Here is a 15,028-nt window from a genome sequence, read left to right on the forward strand (position 1 = left end):
TTTTACAGTGCTTAAAATTGTAATCTGATTTCTATCAGAAAACCTCATTCCTGGATCACATAAATCCACCTAACACACTAAAAGAGAACAGTCAAAAACGCTGATGGTCTCTTCGTAATTTCTTTCTCCAGTGAAACTGTCACCCTAGCATCAAATTCATTATATTATTTCGTTGATGCTTGTTTCTCTTCTTGTCTCATGCATCAGCATGAGAAGGTCAGGTTGGAGTCCTCCTTTGCAGGGAGCTCCCGTGCATTTTCTTCTCAAACTTGGAAACAACAGCATCAACAGATGCTGCCAAACCTCAGAAGCATGCGGACAGGATAGAGCTAGGGGAGAAGARGTCAACCTGATCCATGAGTTGCTCTTTTCCTCCTCCCTGCTGCAAAAACAATTTATTTAGACACACTCTATATAGAAGGGGGCTTACTTAGGAATTAATCAATTAAAATATTCAAAGAGACAGTGTCTGTTTAACAAAGAGAAAAGCTATGATGAGATGTACTAGTGGCTCTAAAGATCCCTRAGCTGCACATCGTTCACAGTGTATTTTATAACTCCTGAAGTCCTTTCTACTACAGGAATAACGAGAATATCACGACCCTTTGAATCCACTTTGACATCCGTGGTAGCCAGTTTCCATAGCTGCCATTGAAAGTCAGTTTTTTGTAAAGCTGTGTAAAGAGACAYATTGATCTCTGCATTCATAGAGTTCACCAAACGCAAGTGGCATTTTGAGGCATAAATATGGCAGATTTCAACATGCTTTGTGAGACATTAGGAGTTAAGCAATATTCTCTCACGTTCTTCTGTGTTAGTTTCAAAAACTGATACTTGTCCCCATCTGTGGAAGATAACCAAAATAGCTCAACTTTGCTTAAGCCCCTTTATAGGCAATAATGTCTGCATGCTTTAAGATTCAGATTATTAGACCAGCAAGCATTCAAAGTATTCCAACCCAGACTTGCTCATGCTMAAAGAATGAAAATATCCTGAACAAATTAGACTAGGGAGGAAAACTTATCAACTACTGATATAAACATTGCATCAGGTCAAGTCAATTCACTTTGGTAAGATTTTCACATCTGCTTTCCCAGGGACCCAACATAAGCAGTTAAAAACAAATTCTTGGTGAATGCTGTCTGTCGAAAGTTAAATTCTTTTGCTATTCCCAGCTTGTGATCATTTAAAAGGAATTTTCCAAAGCAGGGTCTAATATTAGACTCAAAATGAAGTTTCCATTCCACTTAGGCGATATTCTCACCAAAGTAACTACTGCATAATCTGATTGTCTTGGAGCTACTCGTTTAGATGCAGATGGACATACTTTAAATACCAACTCCACAGCACTGCTGAGTCTTATCTTGAAGAGACCTTATTCTACAGTGAATTATTAGAAAGATGATTTGTGATTTTAAAGGATCGACACTCATATTGTACTGAAAGTCTCTCACTGTACCAGTTTTTATTTCCTTACATTCCTTGAGAGACTTCCAGCTCTTTTTACTGCTCAGTGGACAGCATTAAAAAAACAAAGAAAGGTGAGTTGGTAGAAAGACAGAAGATCGAGGTGTTATTATCATTGCAGTTCCCCTATAATACCTTAGTCCAATTACATCCATTCAATGTAATGATGTTCAAGAACAAACTGTGGCACAAAAAAGGTCACATGGACAAAACAAAATACTGTAATTGACTCCTGGTGTTTGCTCTGATATTAGTGTATTTGCTTTCAAGTCAAAAGGCATAACTCCCTCAGGAACTATTTCTATAATGGAGCAGAGTAGCTCATTTTCATTCAGATGCTGGTTCCTGAGGATCACCATACTCATTCATTAGTACRTGGTAAGAGTACTCAGATCCATACAAGCAGGTAAAATAAAAAAAGCGGCCTTCYTCAAACAACAAACAACAGTATTATATTAACTCAGCATTACAGCTTTGATCAAAATGACCAATTTCCAGTCTTTTCCTCCACTTCTGAATTTCCTACCATAAGGCTGAACTACTTGATGTAATTTTACGTTTTGCACGAAAAGAACAGCCCTTTACTAGCAACAGAGTCCTAGGAGGTAGCAGGCACATCTGCAAGCAATGGGATAGATTTATGGAAAAGAGTCTGGGAAGGAGCTGAAGGGCTGTAATACCACAGAAAGCGTGCGTGACTCTCATCCACCAAACCATTTACACAGCCTTCCCATTGGGGTCCAGCCCTGACCAAGACTTTAGGATCATTAAAAATTTTTSGACTGTAGAACACTCTCCCCACTTTAGCATCTGCAAGACTCTGTTCTACTCAACAGCACTTAACTRTACTGTTAAGACTGTTAAGTCTAATGAAAGGTATTTAATGTGGTGAGACCAGCTTCAGAAAGTTCGTACCAACTGTTGCTCTTTTATGCAACTTTTTGTCTTAAACATGAACTGATAAGGAATTAGTTAAGGATGGGTTTGGACATTTTGCACTTTCTACAGTGGAAAAGAAGGCTAGAAAAGTTTGTCTGGTTTTGTCAAAATCTCTKATTTTTATTGTCTTCGCTTATCATCCAATGTCTTAAGAGTATTGAAGCTTGTCTCCTCTAGTGTCAAATGTCAATGAATGTCTTGGTGGGTAGCATCAATTTTCAGATCTATCTTCATTATTAAAATAATACTTTGCAGAGTGTATCTGCCACAAATACATACTATCCAAATCCAGGCTAACACTACCCTCTTTCCCTCTTGATTGTCAAGTTTTCATATTCCTGACTTTCATGAATTCAYCACTTTGCTGGAGTGAAAACCAAGGCTGTGGGGTCAGATGACTTTGAGCCAATCTAATCAGGCTGCCTCTACGAGGCTGCCTTTTGCTCCCCAAGCCTTGTCCTCCAATGCTCATGACATCACACGATCAGCCAGACCAGAGAGCTGATCCATCTGAAAACTACATTTATTGGGTCTTTGTAAGTTAATTTTCATCCAGATCCAGAGGTTTGACAAAAGTCACCATAGAGCGGGACAAGCACCAGTGCTGGTGACAGAGGTGAGAGGAACACACACTCACGGGCTGGCTGCCCTCTCAGGACAGCCTGGTTTTAACTGCTCTATAAATGACTGCAAAAATATACCCTGCAAGCATGGAAGCAATCAAGGAGGAAAAGGCTAAAGGAAAATCCAGAGGAGCGTAAAGACTTCTTTATACATCATAAAAGAGCACAACACAGCATRTGCCCAACTTTAAAAGCGGCCTGAGAGTAAATAACAATTCCTCCAAGTATTTTAAATAGAAATTAGCTACAGCTTTATACAAAGATTTTACCGGGCCACTGGTATTTGCTATTCRTTTTTATCCAGAGACAAGTTTCAACTGCATCTGCTGCCGCTAAGGGCATAAGATACATATTCCAAAAGGATCTGAACAGGATAAATGTCCAGGTAAGGAAATCTGGACTGTCTATATTACCACCAGGGCTTTGAGGGCAGAACACAAATTAAATGAAGAGAACAAGTATGCATGGAAAATATATAAATAATTTCTATACTTCACTGGTTTTCTGGCAACGGTCTGTAACCACAATACATCTCTGACATTAATCTTTATTTTATCACCCATTTTAAGTGTCAGTAGAGTGAGATTTAGCAAGCCCGCAGCTCTGCAGCACTAACATATCTGATGATAAAGGCAGAAAAGACCTAAGTGATCTGTAATACACAATACAAGGAGAGAACTGCAGGCAATGCTCTTACGCAGAGCTCCTCTGTGGCCACACGCAGGTAGCTTTTGCTTTTTGCCTCAGCTTCCCCCAGCTAGAGCAGCAGTTGGTAACAACTTCAGCAAGAACCTACAAAGCTCATATGTGTGCACAGCTCCAGATCCAAAATGTGATAAATGTTAATTTCTCAGTTACCGTCACAGGCAACTAAAGGACCAGGGAGTTTTGTTAAAAGCAAATCCACTATCACCTTATTGCTCAAAATCTTGCAGCACAGCTTGGATTTTACTCTGTACCACAACTTCTGATTTCAGTTTATTAAGCTAATTAAAAAGCATGAAGATGCTTAATGAAATCCACCCTGAATGAGCTCAAGAGAGAATCCATGTGCTGGGACTCACCAGGCAGAACAACACTGTAAGAAACACTTGAAATACTGATTCTCTCGCAATAGCTTGACCATTCTTTGAAAGAGAGATGGAAACATTTTCCTGACCCTTTGATCCTTACACTGAGGCATTTATACATTTGCAGCAAGGACCTAAAAATATTAACATGCTGTTCAAACTAGAGATGTAAATACCTGGTCATCAAGTTCAACATCTGTTCTGGTCAGCACCGAGGCCCTTGTCTGCACAAGGAGCTTTACCATATGACGAGAGCCACATCAAACCCTACTCCCGCATACCACCTCCCCAGAGATGCACTTAGGAACACCCCTATAAGGATAGCTGTCAGTTTAGATTAAACTTCCCCAATCAATAAACGTTATAACTTTTTAACCAGTGATCAGCCACACTCATACAGTAATAAATAAATACATGGGAGTTTATACTGAAAAAGGCAGAGCAGCTTGAATTTTTCTCTGGCTGGTATAGCTTGTCAACGTAGGAAAGTACTAAGAAAAGGGTGCTAATGGTGATTTTGGGAAGTGACGCACAGTGCTGAATAGATTGAAGAAACACCAACTAATGATTAAAGTACAAGAGCCTTAATTTCTGTTCTCCTGCATCAAGGGTGAGTTACCTCACCATTCTGTGCTACAAAACTGGGGATAACGCTTTTCCCAAAGCAGCTGGTGCAAAAAAGGCTCAAGCGTCATTCTTAGCACTTTGCTCTATGCCAACGGTGCCATTCCACAGAGAGAAGGCCAGCTCGGTGGCTGCGGGGAGAGCTGAGGTTGCCATTTACCTTGGCTTTAGCAAGGCGCTCAGCACGGTCCCCCGAGTGTCCTTGTAGCCAAGCTGAGACTGCAGTCAAGAGATACGAACTACATGAGCGGAACTACAGGGAGTGGAAAAAGGACAGGACCGCTGGGCTGGAGTCTGGTGGTGAGTGGTTCAGTTCTTAGTGGCATTCCTCAGGGTCTGAAAACAAGGATGCTAAGCAGTAATGACCTGGACGATGGGACAGATTGCACCTTCAGTGAGTTTGCAGTCAACACCAAATTGGAGGGTAGGGCTGCCTTTCAGAGGGATCTTAACAGGCTGAAGAAATGTGCTGACAGGAGCCTTCTGAAGTTCAACAAATGCAAATGCAAAGTCATTTACCTGGGGCAAAATAACCCCATGCTTTAGTACAGGCTGGGAGGTAACTGGCAGGGTCTGCAGAAAAGGACTCAGTGGTCAGTTACTGCTGTCTTTAACTACCTAATAGTAGGGTATAGACAAGACAGAGCCAGACTCTTCTTGGAGCTAGAGACTGATGGGACAAGAGGCAATGGACACAAGCTGCAAAAACAGAAACTATCATTAGATGAGGAGAACATTCTTCCCCATGAGAGTGGCCAAACGCTGGGACAGGGGCCCAGAGCGGGTGTGAAATCGCTATCTTTGGAGGTATCCAAAACTCAGTAACCTGATCTCACTTCAAAGTTAACATGCTTTGCATAGGGGATTGGACCAGATGATCTCCAGAGGTCTCCTCCCAAATTATCCTGTGATTCTAAGAGACACTGACGGGAGGCATGACTGAAATCCAGGCCTAAGCTTCATTTCTGACTTGCAATTTTCCATTTTTCTGCTTAGGAACCTAAACACATCCAAAATTTCCAGTCCTCAAGGATGATGCATAGAGCGAGCAAGTGGTGTGTTTTACTGATCTGGAATGGCACAATATGCCCTTGTATGTGACCAAACGTAATAGCAAAATGACACTACTAACCAGACCATGCAGCAGACATTTATAATACTGCTGCCATAGCTTTAAAACAAAAGACACGTCTCAGAAGTGGTCCAACCATGGAGCTATACCTCTGGGGCTCTAAGCAGTGAGCAACAACCTGTGCACAGTATGTTTAAGCTTATGTCATGGCTAAGCAACTAGACATGCCTCTGTCTCTGCAGATCAGGTTTATGAACTTTGTACCTGGGAAGCTTCACATGTTTGTTTGCCCCATGCAAGCATCAGATCTCATTAAAGGCTTTCAGTTCACATTTATTAAAAAATAAGGCATATATCAAACCTATGGTAGGCAATTAGCAGATTCCTCCCAGTCCTTCTGTAGTAAAGCTAGGATCAGGCTAGACTGTTTTTGTTAAAACCAGTAATCCAAGTCCACTTGATGTTGTTGAGTGCCCTTGAATGTTAAGCTATAACCTGTTTAMTATACCTACAATTAAATGGAGAAAAATCTCAGGAGATGTTTAGTTGCCCTTGAATTTGCTAACTAACAGTCTGCGTCTCTGAAAAGTCTTCTAGGTTGCCCTTACTGACTGTTTTGGTTTTGACTGAATTCTACTAGGGTAAACAATTTGGTTTGTCAGTGAGATTCAGAGGTTCAGCAATGCATTATGCAAAACATAATCAATTTTAAAATGTGTTGTATAATTTAACCATTAGAAACAACTCCCTCTAGAATAGCGCTGGCTTGCAAGCAATTATAGCTAAGTAACAAGTGTTTTACTAAATTTCTTTTCTGCAGCACAGTTCAAGGACATTAAATCTCTTTTCTATTAGCTGAAATTTGCATTCATGCCATTTGCTTTTGCACTTTGACCATTTCCAAAAGGGAAATTGGACTGTTCCTTTTTTCCCCCACCCTCATTTCACTAACTGGTGTACATGTGCAAGCAACATTGTGTTTAGGTGTGTAACACAAGACTGTTCACATATTTAAGTGAAAATCTTTAAATTCAAAACGTCTGCATGAACATAACGTTAATGGCGAATAGGCTTCTTAGATCAAGCTTTTTTCTGCAACAAAACACCTGCTTTTTTGAAGTATGCTTGGGAAGGGAACCCAATAACCAATATTCATGTAATGCAGCCACAGGAAACTCATCGAGCCCCACAACAAAGTGAGTGAAAATATTAGCGTCACCACGGGGCATATGGTGATTTTTTGCCTTTAAACTGGAAACCTCACAGTCTCGCATAAACATTAACTAGACAAGCACATCAGCCCTCACAGAAAAATAGAGCAGCACTTTGAATAAATTCTTCCCGTTAAAACCCTGAATCCTGTCTTCCCGTTTTGGTGGGAGGACACCAAAAAAAGGAAAAAACTAAGCAGAGTTTCAGAATGACTTCCTGACAGTGAATTGTATTTGTAAGGAATACTTTCCCAAGGGAAACGGCATAAGCTCAATTACTTGCAACTTTGAAACTAGACTGGACAAAGCTCCTAGAAAGGACTCAATAATTCTCCACTGCCCTGTGGCAGATGGAAGARAAGGGATGATCTAACATTTTCCATCTCTGGCAGCCCATCATTCGGCATATACGCTCCGACTCGACTGCTGTCGCCTACCCTTCAATTTGTTCCTCCCAGACCCTCCTGAGAAGCACTTTGCGGCTGCTTCTAAAAGTAGAAGCACAGCTCTAGAAAGCTGCTACCTGTTGCAGCTTTGAACGCAACTGAACTGTACCTGGCAACAAACCTGGATCAGAAGCTGAGAAGTCGCTGTGGGTCCAAGAGTAAAAGAAATTAATAGGCAACCAGAACTAACTTGAGAGTAAGGAAAAAGGTCATTTAAACACAGAGCTCTGTTATCGGAGTGGAAATCTTAAGGAAGAATCTGGAGACGCAAGAACATTTAGGGGAAACTATTACCAAGTGTAGACCGGCAACAAGAGTGAAATGAAAGAACAGAGAAAAGTTTCAGACCCTCCTTGAACATTAGTAACAATCCCCTTTGCCACGGCCAGTATGCCAGTGCTCCCCAGCACACAGTCCTTATCCTCTAAGGAATTTGGGCTGTTCGCAAAAATATAGTTGGGATTGGCAATAACCAGGGTCCACGGGGACGTAAAACTCGCACCTCTAGCTGGGGTGCTGTCAGTATTGGCCAGAACAGATGACATCTGTCTGGTAAATGGACAAATATAAGCTGCTTCCAAAAACTGGAGGCTAATGCCCTAGAGAAAGTATCCACTGGATCTTACAGCAGGAGAGGAAGAGTTTGAAACCTTTACGAGGCTTGAGAGAAAGCCCTCTTGAAAGCAAAGCAGTCTTTGACACCCTTCTGAGGCTCTAAGCTCAGTAAGAAGGTCATGATATCTGGATACTGATGGTCGGAGACGAGAAACAGGCTAGAAGTTTAAAAAATAAATCAAGCAGTTCAAGGGAGTGCCGGAAACTAAAGTTGAGAGAAGAGATGGCAACACTGAGAAGAGAAAATATTGAGTCTGGAGAGAGACCTATCAATATTTGGGCTAACACAGAAGAAAAAATTCAGATAAAATTTAAGGCAAGCAAACAGAATATTGGAGTCATTCTTGGTCACAGTTCAAACCTTGAACACCAGATTCAAAAGATACTTAAAAGGGTGACTTATGCTGATGTGATTTCATCAGTGCCTCAGCTTCCCAGAGCAAGGAATGATCTTTTGAAAAGAAACGTAAGAAATGCAACTCTGCTGATTTGCACATTCATGGCATGGTCAACGCGGCTTTTTTTCGTAGTGTTCAAAGAGCCTAAAAAGGAGTCAAGCTAATTTTATTACTTCCCTGTTTGTTCAAGATTGTCCCCATTGATTCCAGCATTCCTTCGGGGATGAAGAGCAGGCACCAGCCAGCAAAATGCAGCCAGCAGAGGGAGCGCAAAACCTTGGGTTTGCTCAACGCAGAGCTCAAGGACCTCCAGGGCACCCGCTCCAGCAGAGAGCGGGAGCAGAGGAGAGGCCCCGGGCTCCGGCATCAGGGCCGCTGGGTGCTGGGCTGCTGCTGCGCCCGGGGAAATCTCCCTTCAGAGGCGGACACTTCAGCCCGGGACCCCACCGCGGTGACGGACACCCGCTGTGGCCCCTTCGGTGCCTCCCAGGGCTGTGCCGCTGCCGTGACCTGCGCCCACCCCACCTGTCCCTGTTAGCCCAGCGCTCCGGGGCACCGTTCGTTGAGCCCTGGGATCAGCCCTCACAAGGACGCAGGAGAGACGCCATCCGTCACCCTGTCAGGCTGCCCCCACCTCRCCGCCTGTCCAACAGGCTGCTGCCCCCACCCAGCGCTAAATCCACCAAATAAAAACAAGCACGCCAAGAGATGTTTGTGAGGAGCAAAAATAGAAGTTGTCCCAGAACAGCGATGAACTCCGACGGCTTCGGTACTCAGGTAACCAATACACGACACCAACAAAAACATTGTTCTGTGCTATCGCAGCCAAAGCCCCTGGTAATCTTACCCTCCCTTTAATCCTACCTGCCTCACTTCCTAGAACAAACACGGTTTCATTTGGGGACCTTCTGGATTTTGGCATTGACCCCACTGAGTTTTAAATCCTACAAAGGTAAAGTACTGGAAGCCGCAACAGAAGCACGCCTGGACGTTGGGACGAGGTTAGCCGAGGGCAGCGTGCTTACGTAAGGACCTCGGCAGCACTGAGAGCAAAGCGTCGGAGCTGGAAAGGAAGAGCAGCATCTTGGGACTGCGGCTGGTGAGAGGAATTGGGGGCTGCATGTATTTTCCTTTCATTACCATCATCGGTTCCTGCAATTTACTTTTAGCTCATTATTTAGGACATAAATTAAAAAGGATCCTGGCGTTACCAACATCTTAGATCATTAATATTCCATTTTAATGAACTATTTTACTCTGGGCCATTTACACCGCGTGCAGCTTGCAGTCCCAGCAGCTCAAAACCCCGCCTGGTCGACTGCACTGTCAGATTTTCAAGCACAACGCAAGGCTTTTATCATTTACATTGCGGCGCGAGCCAGGGGAAGCGTCACAAAAAGCTACCCTCTTACTTTCTAAACTGGTGACAACCTCTGTCGGGCAGGATTAATGCAACCTCAGAAGCACTTAAGTGCATGTGCTTTAATAGTGAGGGCAGCAGCCGAACAGCCGTGCCTGTAAGCACAACCAGCGCCGGTGACCTTGACTTTGCGCGAGTGCCGAATCAGGGCCACGTGAGCGCGGGCTCTCTGACGCTGCACATTTCTCCAAAATGTAAAACAGCGCTTGCTGATTCACGTACCAAGCTGGGGCAGCTGCCATTAACGACAGACTTCAAACCGCATTGCCAGAAAATGAAGGCTGCCTCCGCGGTTCAAAGACACAAGAAATGCAACCTTCTTCTCCCGCAGGCTTTTTCTTTGGGTCAGGTTTTGGCTCAGATACCATGAGACATAAGGTCCAAGAAAGGCTGTCTCACAAGTACGTCTCACACCGCAAACAAATTCAGTGAGAGACGTGGGAATATCTTCTGGCTGTTTTATATATTACAGGTGCAGGGCATCTAAACAGAGCAAAGCGTCAAGGCAGCCATGGATCAGAAAACCCCACCAGGAAGGAACATTTCCAACTTTCTGAACCCACCAAGAGCATCTTTAATTTGCCTGGGTGCAATTTTAGCTAACAGCACAGGGCAGAGCACTGCTAGCCCCATGCCCGTGTATCGAGAACATGTGCAGAACAACAGTTAGGGGCACGAGGGAAAAAAAATCATTTAAACCACCCAAAGACATGCCAAAACTGTCTGACACTACAGGCAACAAGCAGACTAAGAGAGATGTGGTCCCAGAGCTGAACATGGCCCTGAAAACTGCATTTTTCATTCAAAATATGAAGACAATAAGGTATGCAGGGGGAAAAAACGATTTTGCATAACATTCTAAGGATTTAAATACATTTTATCTTGATGATTTACAGTTCAACTGCTAACTTGGCAGCTCCAGGAAAAGGAAAGATTACGGCAGATTGCCTTGTTTGAAAGAAGAGTGACAATACTGATGATATATTTGAATGCATTATTAACATTACTGAAGAACAAATGTAGAATGACTGGCTTTGTTCCTAGGTGTTTTCAAGTACTCATATACGTGGGAGTTTCAAATAAAAAGTAATACAACACCATCTTTCCATCCAGAGAAGGCAATATTAATTTTCTCAAAAATGGTATTACTGGGTCAGATTTTGGAATGGGGTAAAAGAGACTTAAGAGATCAACCTCCGTAGCAATTATACAATGAATATTTTTAATTACTGAGTTTATAAAGTGAATTTTTCAAGCTTGCATTTGTGAACAGTCGTGTAATTAGCATTTCAGTGGACCACCCTCCATAGCTCTCTGGTAGGCTGAGTTTGCTCAGAGCTCTTGAAGGAGGAAGGAAACTCACAGATAAGACTCACAGGTGAGACTGCAAAGCCTTGCCCCTTGAGACAAGCCCCCCACTGGAGATAAGGCAAAAAGGGAAAAAAAAAAAAAAAAGAGTCTAAAGTTGTGAATTTGTGAATTTGCCACCACTTGTTTTGCCGTGACAGAGTTCCTCTACTCCAGAAGATTAAGGTTAAACAGGATATACCTAAATCACCACGGGAATCAGTTTGGAACAGAGATCACAGTCTAGAATGAGTAGCCAGCGGTAACTGCCTTTCACATGTCTATTTTACTATTCTTTTGAGCAACTTATTTGATTTATTTAAGGTGAATCTGTTCCCAGATTTTACCACAATATTTTGCTCCAGCAGTTTATCACCGTTTTCCTAACCCAATGACAGAGACACGAAGCACGACACTTGAGGAAGCAAGAAGACAATACAAAGAATTAGTGGAATGGCCACTTATTGTTTTAGTTCAAAATTCAGGCCAAAAGGATTTCAAAGAGGGCACATAAATCAGGGCAGCTCAACAGCTTTCCAGCCACTGGGTGTGGATGACATGGGACTTGCACCTACATTACAATGTCATTCAAATTCTTTTTGTCAGTTGTTTACCATACAGTGAAGAGGTGTGACAGTCCAGTTGTTTTTTTTTCTAGCAGGGTGATATTTTAGTGCTGTAATAGGCATTCTGACAGTATTTTTTTCATGATTTGCCTCAAGAGCTCAGGGAAGATGTAGTGAAGCCAATCCCATGTCATCTTTAGCATTCTGCACAAATCCTTATCATTATTTTATTCCCATCCAAAATGAATCTGAACATATTTGCCCCCAAATGACCTAAATACTTAGCTTTAACACCACTGACTTCTGGGATTTCATTTACTTTGACAATTTTACTGCAGAACAAGCTTTCTGGCACAGCTTCTATTAAGGGGACAGGGCTTCTGATCTAAGCAAAATGCTTTTTCATTCAGTCTGCTCTGGCAAGGGACAGAACTCTGTTTTTTAAGATTGTTCACCTTGTTTGTACAAGCGTCGTGTCACAGAGGAGCTCCGTGATTTTATCAAAGCCTAGGCTCTCATACATTTCTACTACCACCACATACTAGCACCTCATCACAAGCATCTCAGACTAGGAAGAGCCCACAAGGGTCCATTTGAATAATCCACTATCTGCAGGTGCTAGGTCCATGGTCTAATGGACTCAGTTGGGAAACGCTGACCAAACTACCCAACTCCTTTCACAGTACTCTGATGAGAGCTATGGTAAAGCACAATCTCCCTTATCATGGCTATGGCAGTTGAAGCTGCTGGCACAGCTCAATTAGTTCGATAAACCCATGTTTTACAGTTCTCTCTTGCTTCTTTGTGAGGGCAGAGTGGGGATTAAAACACAAGTGCTCCACAGAGGGTTGCCCACAAATCTGTGCCCACTCTGAGAGCACCAGGACAATACCAGCATCCCTGCAGCCATAAAACACCCTTACCATGGAAATGGCCTCAGAGGAATGGTGTCCTGCTGTCGTGACTTCTGCCTTGCATTTGTTTATTTTTAGCTCGGATTAGGCTGAATTCTTCTACATCCCAATAAACACTAAAGTAAAACAGCTCCAACTTCTGCTAGAAGAGACATGGGCAATTAGGTCACGCAACACACATATGCACGTTTTACTGCTATTTTCCATGACCGCTTGTAAATCCAAACATTCTGGGTATGCCCATACAAAAACATCAACATACAGACCCCAAGCAGAAAACCAGTCTACTGTACTCGGAGGACTTGCCCTTAAATCTATAGCATAAACAACTGTATTTATTTGCTATATTAACAATAGCAGAAAGGACGTGTGTTGCTGTATGTGATTCACAGAGTACCCAAGGACTGGGGCATGAGAAAGAGATGGAAGAGCTAAAAATTTAGAGCCAAAATCTTTTTTTTTTTTTAAACAGACAGGTCTTACATTTCATTCTCTCCCCACTGCAATACCCGCCCCGCAGACTGCTGGGCAGGAATGGGCAATGCTGCCCCAAGCCTATCCTCACCCCTCGCACTAAGCTCCTGAGGAGGGTAGGAGACGTTGCTCAAGGACTCGCTTTCCTCTGCCTTCCCTGCAGACTTGGTGTGAAATCTGGAGAGCGGAAACTCCCCCCAGCACCACTCCCCCTCCACTGTGAAGACCCTTTGCCAGCTCCCCAAGCAACGGGAGAAAAACAAACTCCAAAATCTTGCTATCATTCCCACTCACAGGAAAGAGGTTGGCAAATCTTTGTGACAAAGTAAAGACAAAACCAACTTTTCTAGTAAGCTATGAATAAAAGTAGTTACATAAAACCCTACTTTAGACTGTGCAAATTTTATTTACTTGAAACACCAGCCATTTCAAATTAGAGACCAAGCGCAAATTTAGTCTAAAAACGAGGGAATACGCATCAGCTACCGCGCTCATCTTTACGTGCGCCAAGTCAAGGCCTCGACGTACAACAATAGCTGGAGGAACTTCCGCAGAGCGCTGCGAACACCGCAAAGGTCCCGTTCCAGGCCTTGCAGAAGTTCGGAGAGCGGCCACGCACACGGCGTCACTGTCCTTACAAGGGTTAGACAAACAGAGCAGCAAATCCTAGCAAAAAGGAAATGCACTCGGAGTTCACGGGAGGGCTATCGCGTGGCTATTTCTGTAGCGCCTGCATCTAAAAAAAGGTCCAGTTCACACAAGTAGCTATTTTACCTTACTGTCCCACAAGAACTAAATGCATTTTTTCCGATTACAGTTTCCCACCATAAAATACACAACAAAATGTGACAAATATTTTGAAATATTCCTATGAAAGCATTTTGATTATATATAGAAACATGAATATATATGGAAACATACAAAATTATGTGTTTATATATAGATGTGTCCTCATTGTATAACTAATATTAGTACATCAAATTGAAGATACACTCAAAAGAAAAGTTAAAGAACCACTGAGCTTTGCCATAAAGTAGACAAAGCGGCAGTAGACAAAACCCCCTTTGTTTTATGTTAATCTTTGTATGAAATGCTGAATTCCCATTAGAATTTCTCTGACACAAGAAACGCACTCAAAAATAAACAAAGTAGGAGATGAGTCCAAGAGGCTCACTAAAGAGACATTTGTTTGCATCTTTTTTTCTCCTCAAATCCACCAAAATCTCTGTAATGAAACATAAGTGAGAGGCAAAGAGATCTCATTAGGCCCTAAAGCTTATTTGATGGCTAACAAAAGACCATCCGCTTCGCTAAGGTCCTCAGCATTTAACACTGGAAGAAACATTTCCAATGAGTGGATTCCCCCTGCTACCCTTGTGAGAGTACTCCACAAGATAGTGCCCCCCTTTTACAAAAGAAATATACTTCAGTAATCGCATTGGCATCAGAAAAATTATTCATGTGACTTATTTGCATATGGCCAAGGAGTTCTAATTTTACTTCTTAATTTCTTCTCTGTTGTTTGGTGTCCCAAACACTGCGTTCTTGCACTAGACCAGAAGATAAAAGTAAAATTGTCTGATCTGTCTCAGTGTTTCAGCTGAGGGCAATAAACATTTCCCTCATAATAAAACAACCAGAAAGCATCAGAGAAGTATTTTTTAAAGGACAAAATTGAAATACTTCTTCCCTTCTCTAATCCAAGAAGATTAATAAAATGGATGCAGAATACCTTTTTTTTAAGCAAACATCTCTTCAATGCCATCTCATCTTATCCATTCAAGCACTATTCAAAGCCATAAGTCTCCAATCACAGTATTTATACTATAGTACTTACGACTG

At 42.5% G+C, this 15,028-nt stretch overlaps 1 protein-coding gene across 1 annotated transcript in view; it reads right to left on the bottom strand.

Moving 5' to 3' along the window:
* CNNM2 (cyclin and CBS domain divalent metal cation transport mediator 2) overlaps positions 1-15,028 on the bottom strand; it is a 133,671-nt gene that overhangs the window by 29,713 nt on the left and 88,930 nt on the right. The window lies entirely within an intron of this gene.

This window comes from Apteryx rowi, unplaced genomic scaffold (genome assembly GCF_003343035.1).
Source record: "Apteryx rowi isolate R43461 unplaced genomic scaffold, aptRow1 scaffold_3, whole genome shotgun sequence".
In the NCBI taxonomy this organism is placed as follows: Eukaryota; Metazoa; Chordata; class Aves; order Apterygiformes; family Apterygidae; genus Apteryx; species Apteryx rowi.